This window comes from Puccinia triticina, chromosome 7A (assembly GCF_026914185.1).
Source record: "Puccinia triticina chromosome 7A, complete sequence".
Taxonomy (NCBI): Eukaryota; Fungi; Basidiomycota; class Pucciniomycetes; order Pucciniales; family Pucciniaceae; genus Puccinia; species Puccinia triticina.
The window spans coordinates 4743201-4758325 of NC_070564.1; the positions used below are offsets into that span (position 1 = coordinate 4743201).

The 15125-nt window shown below is 48.6% G+C and overlaps 1 protein-coding gene across 1 annotated transcript in view; it reads right to left on the minus strand.

Annotated features, from left to right (window-relative positions):
* PtA15_7A524 (uncharacterized protein) overlaps positions 1-15125 on the minus strand; it is a gene marked incomplete at both ends in the record, with an annotated part of 34145 nt that overhangs the window by 412 nt on the left and 18608 nt on the right. The gene's annotated exons all lie outside the window — the stretch shown is intronic.

The window sequence follows — 15125 nt, forward strand, 5'->3', positions numbered from 1 at the left end:
AAAAAGTATGTAGATTGAAAATAGGATGATTTGCAAAAGAAGGTGCGAAAGAGACAACCTTTTATAGGAGAGATACAAGGATAGATGCGCGCATGACATAAGCAAAGGAAGAGTATGAAACAGAGAGGAAACAAGGAACGTGGCTGAAACGCGGACCAGGCTGGGCTGGGCCGGAGTTACCATAACCAAGGTGAGCTAAGGGGCCTGGCTAGGCCAGGCCAACCAGCCGCTAAGTAGCGGTCGGGTTACCAAGCTAGCCCGACGGCTACAACATCCCCCCCCTTAAGTTAAGGGGCTGACCCAGTCCCGCCGTCGATAAATTTACCATCAAATTTAACACGGAGGCGTCGAGGGGGAATCTTAAGCTTGGCAATAGCTTTTGTTTTCACAAGGGCTTCCTTAGCCACTCGCGCGTCTTTTTGTTGAATATCCTTCGCTATAGAAAAAGGCGTCGCCCACATATCATTCGAGATAAGGGAGCGTAGAGAGACAAGGCGGAGATTATTGCCATTAACGGGACGGGGATATTTTTTGCCATCCGGAGATTCGAGAATATAGACATTGTTGTCGAGTTTGTCGATGATCTCAAAAGGGCCAAACCAACGAGGTTGTCCTTTGGCATATTTCTCATTCCAAAGTTTAACCGATTGGCCTAAGTCATAAGTAATAACATCCAAACCGAGTTTGTCGTCAAAAGCCTTTTTGTTTCTGAGAGAACGTTTTGTTACGCCGGAGAGAGCCTTGCAGCGGGTTTCATTGAGTAATTTAATTTTATTACGGAGTTCAGTTTCTCCGGGACAGACAGGATTGGAAGCAATCATCTTTTTCCGCTCGAACGCCAGAGGTGGGGAAACGCCATAGGTCAATTCGAAAGGGGAAAAACCACTGCTGTCGCTAACGTGAATCCGAGTCGAGTAGAGAGCAATCGGCAGAACAGATTCCCATTGTGCGGGGTCCCCAGTTGTGTTGAGACGAAAAATAGCCGCCTCAAGTATGCCATTATAGCGCTTGTTTTTTCCATTTGTTTGAGGGTGGTATCCCGAAGTGTTGAGTTTGTTGATTTTTCCACTGTCGAGAAATTTGAGAAGCCCTTTGGAGAGAAAATTGGAACCACGATCGGTAAGAAATTCTTTTGGCGTGCCGAAAGGAATGATAACATGCTGGAGAAGGGCGTCTGCAATGGCAGCGGAGGTGGCTTCCTTCATTGGAACCGCCACTGGCCAAGAAGTGCAGTGATCAATGATCGTTAGAATCCACTTAAATCCGCTTGGCTTACTCTCGGGCATCGAGATAAAGTCAGCGGACCAGCGTTCAAAAGGTCCAACCAGGGGCAAAGGGACCTGCTCGGAAGTTTGCTGTGAGTGACGAGGTCGTTCAAAAGTTTGACAAACCGAACAAGTGCGGATGTAATCCTTGACGTCTGTGGCTCTATGAGGCCACCACCCTCGGCCACGAAGAAGCGATAAGGTTGCGTCTCGACCTCGATGGCCAAGAGAGTCATGAACCTGAGTAAGCAAGTCCAAACAATGAAGGAAAGGAAAAAAAGGAGACTTTTCAGTTCTCCCGGGACGTCCTATGTAGATTAAAGTCTCGTCGTCGGCATCATAAGAAAAATATTTCATGTTTTCCTTAGCCGTCTCAACCAAAACGTCGGAGATAAAAGAAGGGATAGGGGTGTCGTCCAAAATGTAAGGGATAAGCAGGGGCCAATCGGAGGGGTGGAGTTCGGCAGGAACTTCCTGCATGATGAGAAGATCGGAACGTCGGGACAAAGCGTCGGGAACAATATTTTCGGAGCCTTTCTTGTATTTAACTTCGATATCCATTTCCGAGAACTCCTCGATCCACCGAGAGAGGCGTTTAGAAGGTAATTTCTGGGAGTGAAGATACTGGAGAGAGGCGTGATCCGTGTAGACGATGGTTGTGGCTACGGCGCCGTCCAGATACACATGCCACTTGCGCCAAGAGTGAATGATGGCGAGCAGTTCGCGTTCCTGAGCAGGGTAGTTCCGTTGAGCGGAATTTAGCTTGCTGGATTCGAAAGCAACAGGATGGTTGTTGCTGTCGAGGCCAAGTTGCAGGAGAACCGCGCCAATGGCGAAGTCAGAAGTGTCCGTCTCGATAATGTAAGGTTTAGAAGGATCCGGCGTGAGAAGGACAGGAGCCGTGACCAAGGCTTTCTTCAATTCCAGGAAAGCGGCCTCATGCAGAGGAAACCACTCCACAACCTGACGTTTCGTAACATTGCCTGCTGTCAAATCGTGCAGGGGAGAGGCTATCTTAGCAAAATTCTTTACATAACATCTGTAGAATCCGCATAAGCCCAGAAAACTACGCACATTGTGAACATTCGATGGACGCGGCCAACTATCAACCGCCTCGAGTTTATCCGGCATTGGACGGATCCCATTTTGAGAAACAAGATGACCGACATACTGGATCTCTTCAAGGCCAAAGGAACATTTATGTCCGCTGCATCGCAGTTCTTCAGCCTGCAAGACAGAGAGGACCGTTTTTACATGCATTTCATGATCAGCTTTCGACGTTGAATAGATCAAAATATCATCGAGATAAACCTGAACAAAATCATCAATATACTCACGTAGTATATGCGTCATCATCCTCTGAAAGTTACTGGGAGCATTCACGAGTCCAAACGGCATAACAAGCCATTTGTAGTGTCCATATTTCGTCCCAAATGCCGTCTTGAGTACATCAGCTGGGGCAATTTTCATCTGATGAAACCCTTGCTGAAGATCAATTTTCGAGAAATATTTAGCGCCCTGAAGAGAATCAAAACACTCTTGAATCAGAGGAAGCGGATGACGATCTTTCTTCGTAACACTGTTCAGCGCGCGATAGTCGACGCAAAACCGAAGAGAACCACTAGCATTTTTTGCAAAAAGGATGGGAGAAGACCAGGCGGAAGTCGAAGGCCGGATGAAGCCGGTGCTTTGCAACTTATGAAGCCGAGTCTTGAGTTCCTGGAGAATTAACGGAGACATTTGTCTAACATTTTGATAAACTGGCTTCGCGTCGCCAGTATCAATAAGATGTTCAATTACTCGTTCCTTGTGGGAGACAGAGTCGATTGGGGCAAAAAGAGAATTGTATGTTGATACCAGAGAGCAAAGTCAAGAGCCAAACGGTTCAGAAGAGCTGAAGACGGTCGGGAGAGAAGCCGCGGGGATCTCCCGAGGACCAAGGACATTCAGACTACCTTCCACAATACTGCAAACAAACACCTGAGTCAAGGACTTCTTCATTTCTCGGCGGAAAGCTCGTCGGGAGAGCGGAATGAGTTCCGGGTCGCTGACAAAAGTTTGAAGGGTGTGAATGGAGGAAGGGGAACAGTCGGAGGACTTCGGATAAAAGGAGAATAGCTGTCCATCGGGTGATTTCAAAACCCATTCGTTGGTAACCCAATTTGTCCTAGAAACGTTAGCCGCAATCCAATCTCGACCCAGTATTACATCATACTGAGAGAGGGGCGCTGCGCGACAGAGCACGGGGAATGCATGATCAGATAGGATCAGATTTAATTTACACATCTTCGAACTGTGAATTACGTCACCAAAAGCTCCTGCAACGGAGAATGGAGTATTGGAGGAAAAGGTTTTAAGACCCCGATCAGAGAGAAAAGAGAGAGATACGTAAGATGAACCGGCACCTGTATCCAAAAGGACATTAGCTAAGCGTCCCTCAAGTCGGAGGAGAAAATCAGTGTGAAGGCTGCTTTCATGAGCCAAGACATTTATGGAGGGGTGATCAGAACCCAAACCATCAAAGACTACATCACAAGATGCGTCAACACTTACAAACTCCCGAGGGAGTTGTTCTGTCCCCATATTTGGGCAATCAGACAATGGTACTATAGTCGTTTTTGACACGTCACAAGTGTCACGGGGGCGCTCATCTTCTTCTGGTTCAACGAGTGTATTAACATTGCAAGTTTTTACAACAGAAACAAAAGAGGATACAACAGTCGGCGGGAGAGACATTTCCTCACCGACTAAGCATTTAAAGACCCGCCCGCGCCAGAGCCAGAGCCATTGCCACTATTTCAAGAGCGTTTTGCCTCGTATTTAAGTTGCTTGGCCGTCTTTGGTGCAGGACACTTTGAGCTGAGGTGGCCTTCTTTACCGCAGTTGTAACATGAACAAGAGTTACCGTCATTGCCACCAGATCCGCCAGTACGTTTGGAAGATGAGGCGACAGGAGCATCTGCAGATCGTTTGTTGTTGCGGGAGCCGGAGGCGATGGAGTTGGCGGTGCAAAGCCAATAAGTCTGATCCTCTTCCAAGGAGGTGACCACGATCTGGTCGAAACTGAGAGGAGTCCCGCGTCGGCGCTCCATCGCCACAATCCCCTTCACTTTTTCCTTGAGTCCACGATTCAAACGGGTCACAAATCCTGAGCTGGCTTCGTAATGAAAGCCGTAATTTTTCGCCTTGTGTTGCCATTCACGAAAACGCTGGAAAAATGACTGAGCCGTTTCGTTTGGTTGTTGATAAAGTCGGTCATAGTCGTCGAGAATCGAGTCCTTTGAAACACAGAGTGGATTAAGTTTGAGGAGCAAACAGCAGAAAGCGGCCCAATTTCCAGGACGACCGCCAGAGTTAATGGCGTCTTCATAATCCAAGAAAGCTTTGTTTTCAAGCAAGCAAAAACCAACAAGGTGCCAAATGTCGGGGTGAGCTTGACGAGAGTCCAAAACAGCTGAAAGAGTCCCGATCCAATGTTTGACATCAACTTTGACCGAACCATTGTATTGGGGGCAATTCATAAAAGACCAGTCCTTAAAAACTCGGCCAACATTTGTCTTGTACTGGCCGTTGCTAGTGGCTCCAGCCAAAGCAGCCCGTCAAACAGTTTCTTCATGGAGACAAGTAAGAGCCGCTGAGTTACGAATTTCGGTGATACGCGGGGCCGGGAGAGTCAATGGGGGAACAGAAGGCGGAAGGGGGCCGGAACCGTTAACCGACAACCCAGCAATGTTTGAGAGACCCAAACCATTATCAGTCGCACAAGCCTTTCCCTTCACCGTTCTGTTGTCGTGCGTCATGGTGGTATCACCATCATCCGTTGAGTTGGTGGCACTCGAACCACCAGCGGGAGACTCCAATGGGTCACGGAAATCATTGTCCAAATCTTCACGAAGAGGGGTCCGGGGCATCCAGAAACAAGGGTGTTCCGCGATCCAAAGACGTTGCTCGTTATCAAGCAACTCAAGCTCCTCAGGAGAAGATTCCAGCCCGTTCGATGGAGGAGGAGGAGCAACACGGCTAGTCCGACCGCCTTGGTTAACATTGACACAGCCAAGGACAGTGGAACGGGGAATAGCCATCTCGTTGATGAGTCTAACTTCAGAGATTCAAAATAAAGTTTTTAACACAATCAGTGTCACGTCCTAACGTCTTTTATACTACACAAAAAAAGTAAACAAGAATCAACCGAACCCGCCCAAAGGGTTATCGTCGGGAGACTTGGAACGTCTTAGTATCAATCAGATACTCACCAGTAAGTAGAAAAACCGCTCGACGATATACGTAAGAAAGGTAGAAAGCTAGGAAGATCAGAACCGAGGACAAATGAGTTTGCCAATAGGGGTGAGATCAAAAAGAGCTAGGAGGATCTTAATTGGGGAGAGGAAAAAAGGCCGGCTTTTTCAGTTGACTGTTTAAGAAAAGATTTTCTGGAGAGTCGCGTCGGTGAGAGGGTATGAAAGATAACAAGGTATAACCAAATCTAAAAAGAGAACTGGCTACCACTGTGGCGGGCAGGGCACAGGATGTGGGCTTGATAGATTCTAGCTTTGGAACGTTTGTAGATAAAAAGTATGTAGATTGAAAATAGGATGATTTGCAAAAGAAGGTGCAAAAGAGACAACATTTTATAGGAGAGATACAAGGATAGATGCGCGCATGACATAAGCAAAGGAAGAGTATGAAACAGAGAGGAAACAAGGAACGTGGCTGAAACGCGGACCAGGCTGGGCTGGGCCGGAGTTACCATAACCAAGGTGAGCTAAGGGGCCTGGCTAGGCCAGGCCAACCAGCCGCTAAGTAGCGGTCGGGTTACCAAGCTAGCCCGACGGCTACAAGCTCGAGGCCGGGGGGGATTGAGGTGCAGGAGGGGTCGCCGGGAGGGCAGGTGGGGGCGCTGCTTGGCTGGTGGGAGGCAGGCAATTGGGCGGGCCGGCCAGCGGGCGGCCCGAACCTGGCCGGGTTCAGGCCGGGCTCGGGTTGACTTCTTGGGGAAATTTGTGAAGTCGGCTTGACCCAACAGACCCGTGACCAGAGGCGGGCGGGCTCGGGTAGCCCAACGGGCGCCCCCGCGTGCCCCCGGGCATACGAGTCTGTTTGAACCTGCGGCAACATCTGCCAGATTGGCATCCACCGCGTGACCACATCCACGCTTTGGCCTCTTGCGGCCTGTCAACATGGCTAGTTCCGACGCCGGGGATATTGACATCAAAGTGAATCTGCAAACAGAGTCGCAAAATCAACATGCAAGCCAAGATAAGGAGACCTTGGGCACTCAGACTCCAGCACCTACTGAAAGTGACTCGGTCGATGATACAAATTCAAAGAAAAGAAAACTTACTAGTGGTGTATGGGAGCACTTCTTAAAGGTCATAGGTCAGCCCCTCACTTTTCACTTCCATTCCTGAAGGCATTTTCTCTCTTGTTCAGGGTGTCGAGACAGTCAACTTATCAAATTGGTTACAGCGGCTGATTTGTAGAATCTGATGGCAAAGAAAAAGCTCAGTGCAACTATTGCAATCAAAAACTATCAGGAGCATTGTCCGCAGGGACTAAACACCTTTGGAGACATTCTGAAAAGTGTATATTGGAAAAGGGAGGCGCAATAAGACCAAGACAAGGACTGCTAAGCTTTGCCGCATCTGGAACTAATCAAGCTCCTAGCAGTTGTGGCGTCTGGATTTACAATCAATCAAGGACGCGTGAACGAATGGCTGAAATGATAATTCAGCATGAGTACCCTTTTGCCATGGCTGAACACAAAGGTTTTATCCGGTTGATGAAGGAGGCCCAGCCTCAATTTGTCATTCCTGGACGCAAGAGTATTCAAAACAATTGTATCAATATTTTCAACGAGCAAAAGGCGGCACTTATCAGACATATTGAAAAGGACACCAATTGAATTGCCCTAACAACCGACTTATCACCAGGAAAAAAAAGTAGTCACTTGATGGCAAGTGACATGAAACAGCTTTTTTTTCAGCTCCAACACTGCTCCAATGCTGCTCCTCTCCACCAGCACATCTGGGGCTCACATGATAGGTGTCAGGATCAAAGCACTCAATGTGAAAAAACCAGATGATGCTCAGCTTTGGCCCTGGCCCAGCTGATGCTCAGCTTTTACCCTGGCTCAGCTGATGCTCAGTTTTTCCCCTGGCCCAGCTGATGCTCAGCTTTGGAACTGGCCACCTGATGATCATCTTTGGCCCTGGCACAGCTGATGCTCAGCCTTGGCTGTGGCTCAGCTGATGCTCAGCCTTGGCTGTGGCTCAGCTGATGCTCAGCCTTGGCTGTGGCTCAGCTGATGCTCAGCCTTGGCTGTGGCTCAGCTGATGCTCAGCCTTGGCTGTGGCTCAGCTGATGCTCAGCCTTGGCTGTGGCTCAGCTGATGCTCAGCCTTGGCTGTGGCTCAGCTGATGCTCAGCCTTGGCTGTGGCTCAGCTGATGCTCAGCCTTGGCTGTGGCTCAGCTGATGCTCAGCCTTGAATGTGGCTCAGCTGATGCTCAGCCTTGGCTGTGGCTCAGCTGATGCTCAGCCTTGGCTGTGGCTCAGCTGATGCTCAGCCTTGGCCCTAGCCTAGCTGATTTTCAGCTCTGATCCTTTCCAAGATGATTCCCATCTTTTTCCCTGGCCTGGCTCAGCTGATACTCAGCAAGCTGAGAATCAGCTGGCCAGCTGCCCCAGGACTGGGCCAAAGCTGAGCATCAGCTGGGACAGGACTAGGAGAAGGCTGAGCAAGGACTGGTACAAATCTGAGCATCAGCTGCGCCAGGACTAGTACAAAGCTGAGCATCACCTGGGAAAGGGCTGGTCAAAAGGCTTTATTCCAATTCTGAGAGTGAGCTGCATGAAAAAGCTGAGTATGAGCTGGACAGAAAAGCTGAGTATGAGCTGAGTACCAAAGCTGAGTATCAGCTGGACAGAACTGAGGATCAGTTGGGCTCATCAAAAACTGAACAGGACCTCCTTGCTATTTATTTGTTGCATGGCGCACCCAAGCCCGCGTGCTCTGTTGCCTAGAGCTCAAGCCTGCGTGCATGGTGTAAATATATGCATAATGCATAAACTGGCCCGCAACCAAAGCGCTTTGGCTACCAGTAAGTAAGAATGGGCCAGAATACGCCCCAATAGCAATATTACATATGTTATATGTCTTGTACACATGTAATTAATCACCAAACAAGATGTAATTACCACGTCATTCAATATAAAAACATTCTAGACTGAAAAGGACTCTTGCAGCATGCGCAGGAGAGACTAGAAAGCGCCCCAGCTTCTCCCAAGCCTCACTACACATAAATTACAACTGTAGTAAATATGTAGAAGGGGTCAAATGAACTGGAGCATTTAATAAGCGCCTCCAGAACATTTATAAAGCACTGCTTACACGTGTACAAGTGCACAGAAGCTAGTTCTAGTACCTTCTGTGGCACATTTCCACGGAAATGAGTGTCACAGAACCCCCAAACCAGCCCCTATGACGTGTAAAGCATGTGTAAAAACAAGCAGAACCTCTGTAAATGGTCCTTGGCAACCCTTGTATCCAAGCCCCAAGGTTCCACGACCAACAGCGCCTTCTAGCGCAACCAAATTACCTCAGAATGCGCTCACAAGTGTCCCCCTGTCCCCTGGGCGCCCCTGGAGGCCTGCCTAGGCTATAAAAAGGGCCCGTTCTCCGCCCGAAAGGAGATTCCCCAGCTTTAAATTACATATTGGAATTTTACCCGCCTTCAACAGCCTCAATAGCCTGTGATTTGCCAGGTAAAATACCTACTTTTGTGATTTTTAGCCCTCATTTCCGCCCTGAAGCTGTCCGGTAACCACCCTGCCCTCAAGATTACCTCCTCTGAGCGCCTCCAACTGCCCAACTTCACGCCTGAAGAACTTCAAGTGACTCCAGGGTCTTACACCAGTAAGTTTAAGCCCCTTCTCTTGAGATTCTCCACCATTTCTTTCTGGGATTTGAAACACCCCTGTTTATAGGCCCCAGTTCTTTACTCTTGAGCAATTAAACACCCCTTATTTATCAGGCCCCTCTTAAAATTAGTTATATCAATTCTATTACGTCTAATTGGCCATAATCGCCCTATTTTTTACGCCATAATTCCCATCATTTACGTTGGAATTATCCCTTATACCTTTGTTTTAGAGTTTTACAACTCTAAACTTTTGCTTTGCACCAAGTGTAGCTAGAAGGATAATATCCATGGCATCACGTAGGCTGACAAAACCACATAACCTGCCTAACCACATAGCAAATTCTGTCCACAAAGGGGTTTGGGGTTTCAAGTGTTTGACTGTATTCATGGTTAAGGCCTAGTTTTTGGCACCAAAGACAGATCAACCTGTATGAAAAATATCCCCAAACCCTCTGTAAATTCATAATTCAAAAACATGGACACATGAACTACTGCCACAGAGTAAGAAGATGAGCTGGGCACCTGGTCCCTAGCGGCCCAGCCGCCTTTTCCTCTAGTCTTGTGAACCTGAGTCTCTATAGTGACAGCAGGACACAAGAAGAGGGGAATATTTGGATTTCTTTGGATAAAGAAGATAAAAATATGAGAGAGAAAGAGAGAGAGAGAAAGAGACTGAGCAGATTCAAGATTAAGCAGATTTTCAAGGTTATTCTGGTGGGAATGCACGTCCACTGGCAATGCTACCTCTTTAGAAGAGTGCTGCCAAGCTGTGCTAGAGAGTGCAACAGCCATTTCTCACCAAAGAAACGTGGAGGGCTTCTGGATTAGACAAGTTTAATCCAGCCACATTTTTTAGCTTCCTTCTGGATAGTCAAGGTTCTTTAAAGGGAAACCTATGTGGTTTTTTTATTACAAAAACCACAGAAAAAGAATGATTTTAAGCAGGGGCAGCCCTGTGATCAAGGATAAGGCAAAGGCCAACAAAGAAGAGCAGATCAAGCAGACACAGAGTTTTACCTCTGAGCTAAACAAGGCTCAGTGAAAGAGGTTACTTACTGTCAATATCCTAGGCGCCTGTGACGGTAGGTATACTGGGAGTGTTGTAAACTCTTAGGTGGTGATCCTGGGGTTATCTGGGGTGTGGTTCTGGTGTGCTGGAGTCTGTAGATCCGCCTCAGGCAAGGGGGATCCTGACTACAAAGTTTTTCACAGTTTGCTTATGTCATTTACATATGTACATGTGGTTTGGCGCGCCTGGTAGCGCTGACACATCACAACTGCGCATTCGCGCTACAACTCAATAACTCAGGGAAGGAGTAGAGTTACAAAGAATTGGCAAGTTGTAAATAAGTTTAAAATTGCATGAGGAAACAGAATATGAAGTCAAAACAAGGTTATCTCTTAACAAGGCTGAAACGCTGCACTGCACTACAAAAAAGCGGTCTTTTAGCGCAGCGCAGTGGGGAACCGCTGCGCGGTCAGCCCAAAAAGCAGGAGCGCAGCGCCAGTACCGCTGCGGTACCGCTGAAAATAGCAGGGCCCCGCATTTTTCCCGACCCAAAAAGCGGTAGCGCAGCGGGCGGGGCCACTCCTTTCAGCGCCGCGCAGCGGCCACCAAAACAGCTGCGCTGTGCTTTTTTGGCTGGCAGTGGGGGAGCGCTACGCGGCCAGCTCAAAAAGCGGTAGCGCAGCGATGGTTCCGCTGCGCTACCGCTGAAAGTAGCGGGTCCCTGCTTCTTGCCAGACCCAAAAAGCGGTAGCGCAGCGGGCGGGGTCGCTACTTTCAGCGCAGCGCAGCGGCCACCAAAACCACTGCGCTTCACACTGCGCTGCGCTTTTTGAAGCGCAGCGCTTTCACCCTTGCTCTTAAGATGAAAAAGATATGAAGTAATTCATATGTAAAGAGTAGAAAAAGGCAGACTTTAGGTCAGCTGAGTTGGCTCTAAGGCTGACAAGTCTGTAGATCCAATTTTCCAAGAACCAGTGAGAGATCTTCTTTGCCTGTATGTGTAATATGTCCAGGCTGACTCTTCTAAAGATTGTTGATGATCCAGGAGGCCTCTTTGGTTCCATGGGTAGTACTGAGTTCCTTTTCTGGCAAGCTTCACAAGATTTGACCCACTTGGTAACTCCTCTTTTAAGTCCTGGCCACCAAAATGTGAGTTTAGTTCTTCTGTAGGTTTCTGAAATTCCTCTGTGGCCTAGGGTTTCATGGAATGCTCTAACCCAGAAACGTTACACCTTGGATTCAAGAAACATTTCTTGCAGCCGTGGTGTAGAAAAAAAAAAGCGTTCTGAAGTCATCCATTGACATTCGAGAAATCTAACTGAATTTTTTGCCATTAACTAAAGCGTAAGCTACTTTTTTGTTAAAATTGTAAGGCTGCTGTTAGAATACTTCGCGCATTATTTCTGATAGCTCCACTGGGGCGGGCAGGGTTTTAAGAATATATGAGCTATGTGCTAATGTTTGATTTTTTTGATTATCTGCGGTATCCATCAACATTTTCATTGTTTTGTTGGTGCATATTTGGTCCTATTAGCGTTGAAAAGCTAGTGTCTTTGGTTTATGGTGAGTTGGTTGTCTTGTTGTGTTCTTCGTGAAACATCATCTTACTAGCCAATTGTATCGCATAGAAAAGATGTATTCTGGTCACTTCAATGTCACTGGACGTTCTGGACGTCGTCAGTCTCGAGCTATCCCTGGAGCTCCTCCACCTGCAAACGGAGAGACTTATACGGATGACGAGTTAGCGTTGTTTACGGCGGATCAAACTGCTTGGATCATAAACAACCCTACCTATTGGACCAGCAACTTCTATGGTGGTACGGACGACGAGGTGGATGACGAGCAAGATTTTACTCCACCCGCCAACCCGGACACCAACCCTTTTGGAAATCCTATCATTGTCCAAACGGATGTGATGGAGGAGGGTCGGCTCATCTTGTTAGTTTACAGGAGCGTAGCGGATGTGGGCCTGATCCATTGAGCGGCGCCCAATGAGCTGGACCCTGCGCGCAGGCAGCGCGGCACCATCATGGCGTGGTGAAGCTGCGTGGCGGCGCAAAAGGACGCAAGGAGGGCACTGCGGCTGTGGCCTGCAACCCACAAGGCGGGGCACACCGGAGGTACTCCCGGCCAAGGGCAACCTAGTTTGTCAGGTCCTAACGCCGCTTCCAACAAACCAACCACCGGTAACACTCCGCGCCGACAGTACCTCCAAGGACTAATTTTCGCCCCCACCCGCCCACCCAGTTGTGGATCCCGCCCGCCCGACGGGCTCCTGCCTTTGGGAGAGATCTCTGTGCTAAGCCAGAGATCCCAACCTCTTTTGAGTATAGGTTTCTGGGAGAGAGTCATGAACTCCTTTTCCCCAAAACACCATATCTCCCCTTCCTAAAGGAAAGACTCCTGACCCTGATGTGTGAACACAGGGCAAAGAAGGAAAGGGAGAAGGAAAGAAACTACTCCCCTCAGCCCGTACCGGGCAAACTTGAGGACCTATCGTGATAGCTACCGGGTTTGTCCAAGCGCTCTAAGTTAGGGAGCTGAAATTAACCGGAGTAATTACTCTAGAAGCTGAGGCGGTTTTTCCGCCTCCCTTCATTGGCGAATGACCAGCCGTAAAATGGACAAATGATCCTGTAATGCCGCATGTGGAGGCGACCCGGGGTGAAAATGTGTACAATCCCGCTCCTTTTGCAAATCGGCAACCTGTGGTCGCGAAAAGTCCTGTTGATTGCTTCTTACCGGGAGCGAAGCGGAAGGTGGGCTAAGTCCAAGGAACCGCGCCCAGGAGGTGCCCCGGCGGCACCGCACCAAGGAGGGCAAGGTGCCGCCAATAAGACCCATGCGCGTGCTCTGGCTGACTGCGGCGGGAGCGGCCGTAACCTAGTTGATGGAAAGCAACCGGTACCGGCTGGCGGTCTAAGGCTAAGGGGAACCCTCGCCAACCTGTTCGCAACACTGCTCGCCGTTCGCTGGAAGAAAGAAAACAAATTCGCCCCACCCACCCACCCAGCTGAAGCTCCCACCCGCCCCGCGGGCTCAGACCTTAGTGATTGCTTAGCAGCCTAGGGAATGAGGAGGAGATCACCACATGAGTGGGGGTCACAGTCCAGTTCTCCTACTCTCATTAAATATTCCCTTAGAAATGGTCATAAACCACCTAAGGGAGACGGAAAGGAGACAGAGAAAGGCTGTCCTCACCATCCACCCTTTAACTCATACTTTGGGCAGCTCGGGGAGTCAAGTAAAAACTCCTAGGCAGCCCTAGATAACTAAGAGTTTCCGAGTTATCGCAAAAAGTTAATTCACAGAGATGAGGAAGCAAAGCTTCAGAAAAATTATTGGAGGCATCATACGTCTAGCAGAGGATTGGACACTAAGGTCAAAGTAACGGGCTTCGTGCCTCGTCAAACCAATCCAACTATGACATCTGGTCCGATGGATTGCGATGATGCCGACACTGTGAAGGCATCTAGTGAGCATGTTGGCGGGAGGACTCGTGAAGAGTATCCTTGTGTGTCTTTGTTGGCGAACGGTACTCAAGGGTTTTTGACTCCTGCTCCTCAATCTGTTCCGGCTCCAAATATTGTTATGCCGGACGTAGCGTCTTATGGTCCCCTTCCTCAACAACCTTATATTACAGATACAACAAAGGCAATGAAGAACTGGAACCTCCAAAAAGTCCCTGAATTTCAGGGAACCGACGCACAAGAGGCTAGGAATTGGCTCAATAAATTGGATACTCCGCTGTGTGCATGCTGGGATTTGGCACCAAGTTGGATTCCTTTGTTTGAACGGGAAGGCTCGGGATGATTTGAATTTCGCCATGAGAGCGAGGATGCAACCTGCAAGCTGGGCGGCGTTTGTCAAGTGGTTATGCCGCTTTAACCCTGAGACCATCCGCACCGGGCGCTAAGTTAGCCCGGATTAGGGCACTTAGCCCAACCCGGCAACCGCATTGGGCCAGATTAAGACAGGATCAACTTGACCCAGAGCTCCCTGTGGAGCTAGCCAGGTATAAATCTAGCCCCAGGTAATCCTGGGACTTAAATCAAAATGAATATTCAACACCGGCAGGATCAAGGTGGATTATCCTCCTCCAAGTCCATACACCATGTATCTTTGAAATATTGCATTTGAACAAATCAACCATGCTCCTCAATCACATCCAAGCACGATTGATGTCTGGCAACAACAACGAGCAAGACTCATTGAAAAAAAAATGGGCGCCAAATTTCACTTCCGAAGAGGATGTCCAACTTGCGAAGAGCTGGGTTGTCATCTCCGAGGATGCTATTCAATCAAATCAACAGAGCAAAGACAAATTCTTTGCTCGGATTGCCAAAGATTACAACACCTACAATTCAGGAGCTCAGAGAGATGCTAATCAGCTGCAGTCGAGGTATTTTTTTTGTCTCTCCTTGTTGATTCATTCATGTCCTGACATCTTTTGGGCTGGTGGATCTATTTAGGTGGAAGATCATTCAACCTGCAATCCTGCGATTCGGGGCGATCCATGATCAAATCTCCAAAAATCCTGCGTCCGGATCCGCACCCGCTGATTGGTTAACGGACGCGAAGGAGATGTTTTTCCGCACGGAAAAGAAGCCTTTCATTTATGAAAATGCGTGGAATCTCCTCAAGGTGTCACCAAAGTGGCGGACAATCCTTGACGGAAAAGCAAAAAACGGCGCCCAACCCTCGGTAAACCCCGCGCCAGCGCCGATGTCCAATCATCTTGACTCACAATTCTCACCGCCTGGGGACTCCAACATAGCATTGCAAGAAGCCAGTCAGACTACTGCTTCTCCTCTTTCTCAGTATAAACGGCCTGATGGCATCAAGAAAGAGAAGCGACGGGTTGAGGAAAGCAAATTCCGGTGTCAAAAGTTAAAACTTCTCGAGAAAGCCACAAAGGACACCAACTGAAG